Below are 13758 nucleotides of genomic sequence, written 5' to 3' on the forward strand. Positions count from 1 at the left end.
TGTTTGAAGTATACTGCCAATGGTTAGTGATGTTACCATTCTTCCTTGCCGTTTATTGGCTCTGCTTCTTCAGGGATTTCATTCAAATGGCCATCATATTTTCTTGTATCAGGTATGGTTTTCTCATTGGGAACCTTGCTTCCAGGAGTCTCTTTGCTGTCGGTATTTTCACTGGTACTGCACAAAGCCCATACTCTGCTCTTTGTTGGTTCAACTGTTCTGTGTATGTCACATACTCTGGTTTCTAACATACAGGTAAAAGGGGCAGAACGGTTGAGGCCAGGGTACTTGGCTTCTCCTCTACACTCCCTCCTCTGGGTGATTTATCGACCACTCTCTCATCATCCTTCACATCCAGGCATTTCGGGTTGAAGAAAAGGTTCTTTGGGATCCATATCTTTATGACTCCCTTCAGGCATCCAGCTGATTTAACATGAATGTAGAGGAGGAGCCAAGTAACCCCACTCCGCCTACCCCGCCTACATTACTTGAGAAGTATGAACCAAAGTATGTGATATATATTACACCAAGGCAAGAAGAAGAGCAACGACTCTGTGCAATACCCATAAGAATGCCTATACCTAAGAGAATATGGGAAGTAAAGTATCCATTAAGGAAACCATACCTACATCCAAGGCAATATGATGGGGGCCGTAGCCTTTCCAGTCAATTAGGTAGAATAGTTTAGATTTGGAGATCTTGGAGTCCAGAATGCTTTTGACTTCAAACTCGAGTTCTCCATCAACTAGGATAGGTTTTGGAGATTTGGTTAGTCGGGTTTGAGGTTGCACGGGTTTTAATAGAGAGACGTGGAGGACCGGATGTATCTTCATGTGCGGGGGCAAGTCCAACTTGACCGCTACTGGGTTTACTATGGTAGTGATGGAATAGGGACCAAGGTATCTTGGGTTGAATGTGCGTGGCCCTTTTAGAGGTAGATATTTGGTGGATAACCAGACTTGATCCCCTACTTGATATTGAGGGGCCTCCTTCCGATGTTGATCTGCTCCTTTCTTGTATTGTTCTTTAGCCCTTTGAAGGTGAGAAACAGCTTCCTTAAAGGCTTGGGTGATTGTAGAATGCAGGTAGTCTACTGCTGGTGTTTCAAGATCTTGGAGGGGATCCAACTCCGAGGTTCGAGGGTGACTGCCGTACAAAAGAAAAAACGGGGTTTTCCCAGTTCCCGAATGGACAGAGTTATTGTAGGCATATTCGGCTATCCAAAGGATGTCTTTCCAAGTTTTTTCAGTTTGTTGCAGCATGCAGCGTAAATACTGTTCCAGAGTTTGATTGGTCCTCTCGGTTTGTCCGTCGGTCTGAGGGTGGTGACTGGTCGATAGTCTCACATCAATTTGAGCCGACCGACAGCAACTTCGCCAAAAATGAGAAATAAATTGACTACCTCGATCCGAAATTAGAACCGAAGGAAAACCGTGCAGTCGGACGATGTTTTCGAGAAATTCTCGGGCCAGAGTTGCTGCTGTTGGCAAGCCTTTGAGCGGAATGAAATGCGCCATTTTGGAGAATAAGTCCACGATTACTAGAATCGTATTGTATCCAGAGCATGGAGGTAGATCGGTGATGAAGTCCATAGAAAGCGTATGCCAAGGGCGAGGTGGGATGTCAATAGGGCGTAAGAGGCCTGCTGGTCTTTCCTTTTGACTCTTGTTTTGGGCGCATACTCCACAAGACATTATAAAGTCTCTGATATCTTTTTTCCAAGACGGCCACCAGAAGTAGCGCTTGATGTTTTCTGAGGTCTTGGCCATACCGGGATGTCCTTCCATTAAAGAATTGTGATAACAAGAGATTACTTTTTTTCTGTAAATCTGTGCTGGGTAGGTATAATCGTTCTTGGAAATACAATAAGTTGTCCTTTACTGCAAAGTCCTTTCCCTGCAGATGCCAATTCTGTATGTCTGCTGGAGTTACAAGTTGCCTGGCTTTATCCTTAACTTCCTCTATGGATTCTGTGGCGATTACACCCAGAATTCTTTGTTCGGGAATGATTGGTACAGGTTTAGGGTTGATCAAGTGTTCTTCCACTCCCATCCGAGAAAGGGCATCAGCTTTACCGTTTTTTGTACCAGGTCGATAGGTAATTATGAAGCCAAATTCGGCAAAGAATAATGCCCAACGGAGTTGTCTAGAGGATTGGGCTTTTGCGGTTTTCAAATATTGCAGGTTTCGGTGATCCGTAATCACAGTAACGGTGTGTCGGGCCCCCAGCAGATAATGCCGCCAAGCCTTAAAGGCAGACTTGATAGCCAGAAGTTCCTTGTCAGTAATCGTGTAATTGATTTCAGGAGGCGAGAATTTGCGGGACCAAAATGCCACGGGATGCAACTGATTGGTTACCGGGTCCTTTTGTGATAGAACTGCCCCCATGGCAAGGCTTGAAGCATCAGTTTCCACGATGTAGGGGAGTTCGGGGCGAGGGTGTTTTAAGATTGGTGCAGAGATAAATTTAGTCTTCAAATCCTGGAAAGCTTGTTCCGCCTCGGTAGACCATTCAAAACGTTTGTTTTTCTTTAACAAGGCAGTGATGGGCTGGACTATTCGAGAGAATTCGGGGATAAACCTGCGGTAAAAGTTAGCGAAGCCTAACATGCTTTGCACACCTTTGACGGAGGATGGTGATGGCCATTTGAGAACTGCATCGACCTTCTTTGAATCCATACGCACTCCGCCAGGTGATAATATGAATCCCAAGAATTCAACTTCAGTCACGTTGAAAACACATTTTTCCAACTTAGCGAAAAGTTTGTGCTGACGCAATCTTTCGAGGACCATTTTCACGTGTTTCCGATGTTCAGATTCCGATGAAGAATAAACGAGGATGTCGTCAATGTAAACAACAACACACACATCTATGAGCTCTCTGAGGACATCGTTCATAAAATATTGAAAGGCGGCCGGGGCATTACAAAGTCCGAAGGGCATGACCTGATATTCAAATAGCCCATACTTGGTGCGGAAGGCCGTCTTCCATTCATCGCCCTCTTTTACTCGTACCAAGTGGTAAGCTCCTCTAAGATCCAGCTTTGTATATATGCATGCTTTTCTGACTTGGTCCAGGAGTTCAGGGATCAAAGGTAACGGATATCTATTCTTAACGGTGATCTGGTTCAGGGAGCGATAATCTATACAAGTTCTAAGGTCTCCTTCTTTTTTTGGAACGAAGAACAAAGCTGAAGAAGCAGGGGACTTGGAAGGACGAATAAACCCATTTGCCAGGTATTGATCCAGGTATTGTCGAAGGTGAAGGTTCTCAGGCTCGGTGAGGGCATAAATTCTACTACAAGGAGGAGTAGATCCAGGTATCAGGTCGATCTGGCAGTCATAAGACCTATGAGGAGGTAGAGAGTTAGCCTGATCCTTCTGGAAAACATCTTGGTATTCTAGGTATTCGGGAGGTAACTGGGGAGTCTCTGAAGAAATTGCTGCCAGTGCAACACCAGGTGGAGGGTGACAAGTAGAGACACATTCTGGAAACTGGACCGTTCTTGCTCGCCAATCGATCAGAGGATTGTGTTTCTCTAACCAAGGTATTCCTAGAATAATCTGAAACTGAGGGGCCTTGATCACATCGAACACGATCTTCTCATGGTGTCCATCTTGACTTACTAGCGTCACTTCTTGAGTGGTATGCGTTACTGGCCCGGAGGCTATCTCCGTACCATCCACCGTAGTAATGACGTCCTTTACAGCCTTGGGACAAAGAGTTAGATTCATCCTCAAAACCATTTCATGATCCACATAATTGCCGATGGCACCGCTGTCGACGTAAGCTTCAATTGCATGTAATCGATCCGGATTATCAGGGCTAATGAGGACCATAGGTATCACGAAATGCGAGGTCACGGAACTGGTTTTCACGCTCGGCAAGAGGACCTCTATTCTTGTCGGGCGAGGTCGTTTCCCTGCTCAGAGTTTGTAACTTTGGTAACTGCAGCTCCTACTGCCTTCTTGGCAGGTTTCACCGGACAGTCTCGAAGAAAGTGCCCTGAGTTTCCGCAATAGAGGCATAATTGCAACTGTTTTCTCCTTTCCCGCTCCTTTTGTGTTAGAGGACCTTTCAGACCCCCTATTTGCATGGGTTCCCCGGAGTCTACTCCTTTGGAAGGAGTTGGCGGTTTGGAAAATACTCGAGCATCAAACTTGGAACGATCGGCCTTCCTGTTCTGCAGTCTGTGATCTATTTGAACGACTAAGTCTATATAGTCCGAACAATCTTGTGGGGGATTCACTACTTGGGCTAACACATCTTTGAGCTCTCCGCGTAGACCTCTATAAAACAGCGTAATCCTTTTGTCCTCAGGCCAGTGAGTTTCCACTATCAGTCTGTTGAAAGACGCAATATAAGCCAAAAGGTCTTGATTACCTTGTCGCAACGAAAGAAGCTCATTGTCCAAGGCCTGCCCCTATGAATGTCTTGCGAACAGTTTTTCCATACTGAGCTGAAAAGCTTGAAAATCATGGAGGACCGGATCATCTTGATTTACTAGAGGGATCGACCAGTCTGCCGCATTGCCACTAAGGTACGAAAGCACGAAAGCTACTTTAGCTTGATCAGTTGGAAAGGCTGCTGGCCGGCATAAGAAATGCAACCGGCACTGATTGATAAATACTGCAAACCTCTTTGGGTCACCAGAAAATCGTTCGGGCGGAGCCAGAGGTACATTCCCAGGTAGGTTGATCTGCACTGGATTCATAGAGGATGTAGAAGGAAGATTTCCCCCAGATGCGGGTAACGGGGTCTGTCCGGCTTGTGACTGTAGAAATTGTCTAGCAAGATCATCTGTTCGCTCCTTGGAAATAATCAGTTCCCTTCTTAGAGCGTTCGTTTCCTGACGGGCTGCATGCACTTCTGCCCTTAGTTCCCCAAGTAACTGGGCTAGCTGGTCGGTATCTGAGGTTTCCATAGCGCCTGGACGGGAGTTTTGTGGTAGGCTTTGCGTTCTGTAAAGCTCACCTCATTCCCGTAGAGGCGCCGGTCTTGACTGGGCGTATACCGTATCTTCAAAGGTGATGTGTAACACACGGCTGGCTCTTTGGGCTGGACCTCTGTGCACTGTATGTCTGGCTCGAAGGGTAAGATGTCTGCAGATAGAAAATGTGGGATTAATGAACTGGGTTATTGAATGTCTCTCTCTTCTTCCCTTTCTCTTCTCCTGTAGAACCCCAAAGGTTAACGCTCTCACCTTAGGTAAGTGAACGCCGTGCTCTCCATCTGCCTCGAGGCAGGGTGCTGTAACCAGTTTCTTCACTGGATCAGGGGAGCAGGCCTCTTGACTTCAGAGGACTGCTGTCCGTCGTTTACTACACGAACGGTAAGTTTCGAGTAATTCTAATGTCTTTAAAGTCTTTAGTAATGATGTCTCTTGTTTTGCAGGGTTCCGGCGATGGCGGATGGCGGGCTGAAGTGAGTTGAAGATGGAGCCCGTGTGATGAATAGAAGCGCCTGGAAGCACGTAAGTAAGCGCTTGTTGCCTGCTTCACGATGCGCTCTAACTGTCTTTTTATTTTGCAGGTACAAGTTCGGGGCGGCTGCAGGGTGCCGGAATACCCACTCGGTTAGATGTGGAAAGGAGTAATGGCACGTGAGTATTAAAGTTCCCCAATGTCTTTAAACGCACCTTGTTTTGTCTTTCAGATGCGGGATGCAGCGCCGAAGGCCTCCGCAGCGTGCAAAGAATTGGTAAGCTTTTGTCTTTCAGATGCCGGAATGCAGTGTGAAGACTTCCGGAGCGCACGAAGAGTAGGTAAGCCTTTGTCTTTCAGATGCCGGAATGCAGCGCGAGGCGTTGGTGACAGCCGATGGACCAGGTAAGTGAAGAGCTGTCACTGAAGACCGTAATGCTAACCTGTTCTTTCTTGTCTTTATAGGTGTTGCTGAAGACTGGATTCAGAATGGTAAGCCTTTTTCCTTAGGCCCAGGATCAGATGCAGAAGACACGATGAGCGTTCTGCTGCTGAGGATGCAGAATAACGCAAAGCAAGATTCATCCATCGGGTGTGGTTTAAATAGCCTCCTGTAGTGCTTAGGTTTCTCCTTCCACAGCCACGCCTAGGTGAGAAAAGAGTTCCTGCTTTCCAGAAGAGTTCCAGTGTTCTGAATCTAGGGAGTGGCTCCTGCCCCACCCAACAGGAAAAGTAGTTCCAAACAGAAGAGGATCAGAGACTCAACTGGCAGGCAAGTAAGCAGCATTGTGCTGGACGAATGTAAAGAATCTTCCTTTGATTCTGTGGACTCGAGTTACACCTCTAGGCACTCCTCTATTATTTCTTTAGAATACTCAGAAGTGTCCGAGGATGACTCAGGGTCACAGTCAGAAGTGAACCAGAAATCAAGTGACAACATGTCTCGTTCAGCTCAACCGGACCCTCCACTGATTAGACCGACCTTTCTTAATTGGAAAACAAGGTCTCTTGCTTTCAGAATTTCTCTAGCTTCCTGCGCAGCAAGTAATGATGAGGCTGTAATATTGAATAGAGCAAATGTATTACGCCTCCTAAATGCTATTCCACAAACGGCGGATATTAAATCCCGAGATATAGAAGTAATTCTATTTCCTAATAAAAACAAAATGGATTCTGTACAGATAGATTTTTATTCCGAAAAACTTATGAATCGTGTATTGTCTACTACAAAACAATTGGAAATCCTGGGATTTGAAGTTAAAAAAATTACTGTATCAAGCCTTTTGGCTTTGAACAAATACACTCACAAACTTGCGATAATGGACTCCTATCGTCATAATAAAACAATTGTGTACAACAAAACCACAAAATATAATGAGGAAAATTCATTATTTGATCGAAATGAATTTACAAAGAAACGCGGGATAGGGAGAGATCTAGAACGGTCCCTCGACACAAATGTACTATATAACGATCATCGGTCCACGACCAAGAAAACATACTTATAACAATCAACAAGAAATCCAACACAACTGAGCGTGATTTCACTATGCTCGTGGAACACTCGAGGCCATAAACATCTTTTTAATGAAGGATCATCTGTGCTTTCTGAAACTGAGATAATATGTTTACAAGAAACCTGGCTGAAAGAGGAGGTAGTCTGCGAAGGGTTCATTACATTATCAAACCTTGCAATCTCCTCTCAACTTGGACGTCCAGCCTCAGGTATGATGATCCTAGTGAAAATCAATCCATTTTGGAAAATTATAATGAGAAAGAACATCCATCCTTGGGCTCAGTTTGTGACCATTCTTATTTCAACTTTATTTACAGACCAAGATCAATGTAAGGATAATAACTATATCACTATATTTAACATATACTGGAATCCGTCAGCAATGAACGACCATAAATTCCTGGAATCCATACTGGACGAAATTGATAATATTGTCTTACTCAATCATAGAACGGTCTTTTTAATTGTAGGGGATTTCAATTTCCACTTATTTGACAAACAAGGCCAAAAACTGGACAGAAATGCATTATCAGAGAGAGCAAAAAAATGGGTAAAAGAATTATCGATCCGTAACATCACATTAATCGACCCTGCTGTGGACAACAAAGGAATCCCGATTCCAACATGGTCCCGTAACAACACAAATTCTATTATTGACTACATTTTTTCATCAGAAGGTTTGAAAACTCTAATAACTTCGATTGAAAATCTTCCTCAACCTTCCAGCGATCACCAACAAATAAGAATCACTTGGGATTCAGCAACATTAAAATATCCACGAATAATTTTGCCACCTCTCGAGATTAATAATGCTCTTAATAGAATTCGTATTAAAAATCATCAAATACCTGAGTTACTGTCAACTTTTAAAGATTCTACACTTCATGATCATGCAAAACTTAACTATAGTTGGATTCTCGAGAAATACCATCATCCATCACATAAAAAAAACCATCCTATTGTCTGTCATAAGCATCAATTCAATCTTGAAATTGCCCAGAAGAAAAAGAAGCTTCAAAAACAAATTAGACAATTAAAAAAATTGAAAGAACCTGACTTTGAGACCAAAATAAAAAAAGAAAAACAAAAATATTCTAATTCAATTAAAACAATTAAAGCTCTAACTAAACAGAATGACGCTGAAGCAATTTTAGCGGCTCTAAAAGACAAAAACTCAAGGAACTTTTGGACTCTGCTGAATCCTGCTTCTAAAGTAACCGCTATGACCCAAGAAGTCGAAGCTCAAGAATGGATAAAGCATTTTACATCCTTGTATAACACCTATCCAAATGCGTCTCTAATTAATGAAATGCAAAACAAAGAACCTTGGAATCTCAACTGGGATGTGGAGGATATAAGAATTACCATCATGGAGTTGAATCCTTCCAGAGCACCGGGACCCGACGGTCTATCTAATGCTACCCTTAAAGCAAACCCGCATGAATGGGCATCCTTCTTTTTTCTTCTCCTCCAACTGATAGAAAAAACGAAACAAATTCCGCAAAGTTGGACGTTTGCCGTTTTGATTCCCATCTACAAAAATGGAGACCGCAAATCCCCTGCAAATTATAGACCCATAGCCCTGTTAGATCCCTTGGGCAAATTATTCGCAGGATACCTTGTTAACAAACTCACCAATTGGGCAATGGAAAATGACAAACGAGACCAAAGACAAACTGGCTTTATCAAGAAAGTTGGAACAAATGTGAACTTATTACTCCTGAACCTGATTAAACATGAGGCGATACAAAAAAAACATCAAATATATGTAATCTTCATAGATTTAAAAATGGCCTTTGATTCGGTGAACAGGTCAAAGCTATGGTCCAAACTGACAGCCTGGGGTTGCCCAGACTCTATCTTGCACCCCATCATGCAACTCTATTCAAATACTTCTGTTAGAGTTCGCTTAACGAACGACGGTACAGTTACTTCTCCTATTCAAACCTCCAATGGCCTGAAACAAGGATGCCCTTTGGCTGCCTGCTTGTATAATTTGTATACATTTGACTTTAGCAAACAAATCCAAAACTCGGTAGCAAATCCTCCTAAAATCAACAACGAAACTGTTCAGACTTTAATTTATGCTGATGACATCATCATTCTGGATAAGACTATAGCGGGCTTACAAAAATCTCTAGATAAAACCCAAGAATTCATGCAGGAGAACGATCTAGTGATTAATTGCAACAAAACAAGGACGATGAGACTCGCCCCGCAGAAAACCGATAAACCCAGCCTAAAAATATTCTTAGATGGGAATGAGATCGCCATGACAACCTCGATGAAATACTTGGGCGCGATGATCAACTCCTCTGCAAATGAACAGGAATGGAAAAATTACTTAGAGGACAAAGCCAGATCTCTGGCCAGACAAGGCTGCTTCTTCCATAGGAAGTACGGCACATATTCTTTTAAACCAATAATAGCCTTCTACAAACAAAAAGTAATTCCTGTTCTATCGTATGCTTCTGAATCCCTCATCAACTATGAATCCATTAATTGGACTAGATATGAAGCACTGTTTTGGAGAAAAACCTTATCCCTTCCAAGATCTTTTCCTATGGCTAGAATACGATTCGAACTAGCTCTCCAATCCATTAAATCCATCGTTCTATGGAAGCAAATGGACCTTCTTAGAAAAATAATCACAAAAGATAAGATCCCGTCATTGGAAATATTGAGAGAAAAAAAAACCGCTTTCCACATCACAGCACTTACAAAATGGAGCTCTAAAATTAAAATGGAAATGCAAGCTGGCGATATATCTGAGGAAATGTTAATTAATAGACCTCAATATGCCAAACGCAAAATTCAGACGAACGACTGGATCCAAACCATCGGTGATCAAGACCAATACAAAAGACATCTAAAATGCCAAATAGAATCAAGAGCCTTACACGAATTACCTGCTTATCTAAACATCTTTCCGGATTGCTATATCCGTGACCTGTTCTTCCGATTTAGGCTGAATATCCTACCAACACAAGAGTATCAAGCTATGATTGATAAAACAAACAGAATAACACCATACTGCCGTTTTTGCAAAATTGCAACCAACAAAGAAACTTTATTTCATTTGGTTATGGTCTGCACGGCCTTGATAGACCAAAGATCACTACACAGAGACTATTTTGGTATATCAAATAAACAACTAACAACCAGTGAAAGATGGGACAATCTGCTAAGAGGTCAAGATCAAAAGTTAATTTTAACAATTATTAAATTCTGGATAGCTATTAACAAATGACATTTGAAACGCACGAAGGAAGCAGAAACAAGGATTATATGAGATTCCTATTTTATAATGTCACTTTGTCTAGTTTCTTTTGTTGTATTTTATTTTTTATGAAGAAATGAAAAGTTTGTAAAATCAAACAAAACATTTTAATAAAAAAAAAAAAAAAAAAAAGTAAGCAGCATGGTCTGCTGCAGGTAAGTCCACCCAAGCATTATGAGCCCGGCGCTTCCAGCGCTGGGACTGGGCATATTTATGAGCCTGGTGCCACTGGCGCCAGGACTGGGTCCAAAAGGTCCCAATTGGGACTGGTTGGCACTCGGAACCTGGGTTATGGATCTGCTTCCAAGGGAGTTGGGAAAACCCTGACCTTTTGGAAGCAGAGATCATGACAGCTCATCCCCATGTTGATGTGTATCTGATGGTCTATTGTGTTGAATGTTGCCCAGAGGTTGAGGAGAACCAGGAGGCAAGGATGTCCATTATCAAGGATGTTAAGGGCATTGCCGATCACCTTAATGGTAGCAGTTTCCATGCTGCATGTGGGTCCGAAGCCAGATTGGTAGGACAGAAGGATGTTGTTGACTTCGATGTTTTTTGAAGAATTGCATGGCTACTGCTTTCTCATGGATCTTACCTAGGAAGTGAAGATGGTGAACTGGATATCCAGCCCCTTTGATGAGTAGCAATTACCCTAGAGATGGATGGGGATGCAGATTTTTATTCATACATCAATAATTGAAATGACTCAGGTAGTTGGCAAAAGGAAGACTGTTTTAATATCAATTATCTAAAACGGAGCATAATGAACATCAACAAACTTGTTCGATCCTCTTACTCAAACATTGTTAGTAAAAACGGCGATCTTATAATCAAAACTTGTCACCATTGACGTTGACCTGCGTCACTACCAACGTCATCCTACGTGGCAAACTATAAAAACCTACGAGTATGGGTGATTGGCTCTGAGTGAACATCTAAGTATACGATCCATACTAGTCAAAAAAGTGTGAATATGCAATTGGTTACTTAACATCAGGTGGGGCAACTAAGCCATCCCCTAAAAATGCCCATTATGAACTTCACTAAATACACAATGTCCCATTGGTTTACACAACTATAGGACCCCTAAATACGCAGTCCTCTACAATTGGTTGGCACTCTAATCTCTGTCAGGACTTTTCCATCTACGTCTAGCAGCATGCAGGCTGGCCATCCAGGTGCTGGTGAGCCTGCCTTAGCAATTGCTTCCCACCAATTAGCATATCAATCCATCATCACCTCAGTGGTCTGCTGTCAATTAGGCCTTTGAAGCTCGGCCTTGAGAGTGTTCTTAGCTCTGAGAAATTTAGGGAGTGAAAAGCACAGCCTGCCCTCGTGCATAGGTGTAACCATCTCGTTCGTCCAACTTCATGTTTCCATGTGACTAGAGACCATGGAATCGAGCCTTTTGGTGCATTTAATACGATTTTTTAATAGATCTCTGACATCTTCCTTGTTATGTTCATGCTTTCTGAACAGGAGGTCTGTTCCTTAACACGATTTGTATCCAATGTCAGTTCACTCCAGTTTGATGAGACCTTGGCTTCTTGGCTCATCCAGCCTTGTCTACTGAGATTCACGTTGTAATTCAATTTGCTTTTTAACTGCGACAAACAAGAAATTAGGCCTTCTTGCTATTGTCCAGCACTGCTATAATGCATAGTGGAAACATTCATCCTTTATTGTCCATAGGTATATATGTATATGTTGCCGCTTGCTGCAATCTATTCACTATAAGCTTGAGGCTAGCTTTTAAGATTACTTTGCCTGCTGGATTTCTTTTGCATCTGTACACATGTAAAATGACTCAATACCTTTATCTATTTCTGTGGCATAAGCTTTTTCACCTTGATCCCAAGATGTCACTTATCCTTGATACTTTTTTGATGCCTTATAGAATATCTGCATCCTCTGGTCTCTGAATCTCCTCTAGGTCTGTTACCTCAACTCTGTTTGAAGTATACTGCCAATGGTTAGTGATGTTACCATTCTTCCTTGCCGTTTATTGGCTCTGCTTCTTCAGGGATTTCATTCAAATGGCCATCATATTTTCTTGTATCAGGTATGGTTTTCTCATTGGGAACCTTGCTTCCAGGAGTCTCTTTGCTGTCGGTATTTTCACTGGTACTGCACAAAGCCCATACTCTGCTCTTTGTTGGTTCAACTGTTCTGTGTATGTCACATACTCTGGTTTCTAACATACAGGTAAAAGGGGCAGAACGGTTGAGGCCAGGGTACTTGGCTTCTCCTCTACACTCCCTCCTCTGGGTGATTTATCGACCACTCTCTCATCATCCTTCACATCCAGGCATTTCGGGTTGAAGAAAAGGTTCTTTGGGATCCATATCTTTATGACTCCCTTCAGGCATCCAGCTGATTTAACATGAATGTAGAGGAGGAGCCAAGTAACCCCACTCCGCCTACCCCGCCTACATTACTTGAGAAGTATGAACCAAAGTATGTGATATATATTACACCAAGGCAAGAAGAAGAGCAACGACTCTGTGCAATACCCATAAGAATGCCTATACCTAAGAGAATATGGGAAGTAAAGTATCCATTAAGGAAACCATACCTACATCCAAGGCAATATGATGGGGGCCGTAGCCTTTCCAGTCAATTAGGTAGAATAGTTTAGATTTGGAGATCTTGGAGTCCAGAATGCTTTTGACTTCAAACTCGAGTTCTCCATCAACTAGGATAGGTTTTGGAGATTTGGTTAGTCGGGTTTGAGGTTGCACGGGTTTTAATAGAGAGACGTGGAGGACCGGATGTATCTTCATGTGCGGGGGCAAGTCCAACTTGACCGCTACTGGGTTTACTATGGTAGTGATGGAATAGGGACCAAGGTATCTTGGGTTGAATGTGCGTGGCCCTTTTAGAGGTAGATATTTGGTGGATAACCAGACTTGATCCCCTACTTGATATTGAGGGGCCTCCTTCCGATGTTGATCTGCTCCTTTCTTGTATTGTTCTTTAGCCCTTTGAAGGTGAGAAACAGCTTCCTTAAAGGCTTGGGTGATTGTAGAATGCAGGTAGTCTACTGCTGGTGTTTCAAGATCTTGGAGGGGATCCAACTCCGAGGTTCGAGGGTGACTGCCGTACAAAAGAAAAAACGGGGTTTTCCCAGTTCCCGAATGGACAGAGTTATTGTAGGCATATTCGGCTATCCAAAGGATGTCTTTCCAAGTTTTTTCAGTTTGTTGCAGCATGCAGCGTAAATACTGTTCCAGAGTTTGATTGGTCCTCTCGGTTTGTCCGTCGGTCTGAGGGTGGTGACTGGTCGATAGTCTCACATCAATTTGAGCCGACCGACAGCAACTTCGCCAAAAATGAGAAATAAATTGACTACCTCGATCCGAAATTAGAACCGAAGGAAAACCGTGCAGTCGGACGATGTTTTCGAGAAATTCTCGGGCCAGAGTTGCTGCTGTTGGCAAGCCTTTGAGCGGAATGAAATGCGCCATTTTGGAGAATAAGTCCACGATTACTAGAATCGTATTGTATCCAGAGCATGGAGGTAGATCGGTGATGAAGT

Source organism: Ambystoma mexicanum, chromosome 2p, assembly GCF_040938575.1.
Source record: "Ambystoma mexicanum isolate Mex_15411 chromosome 2p, UKY_AmexF1_1, whole genome shotgun sequence".
Classification (NCBI taxonomy): Eukaryota; Metazoa; Chordata; class Amphibia; order Caudata; family Ambystomatidae; genus Ambystoma; species Ambystoma mexicanum.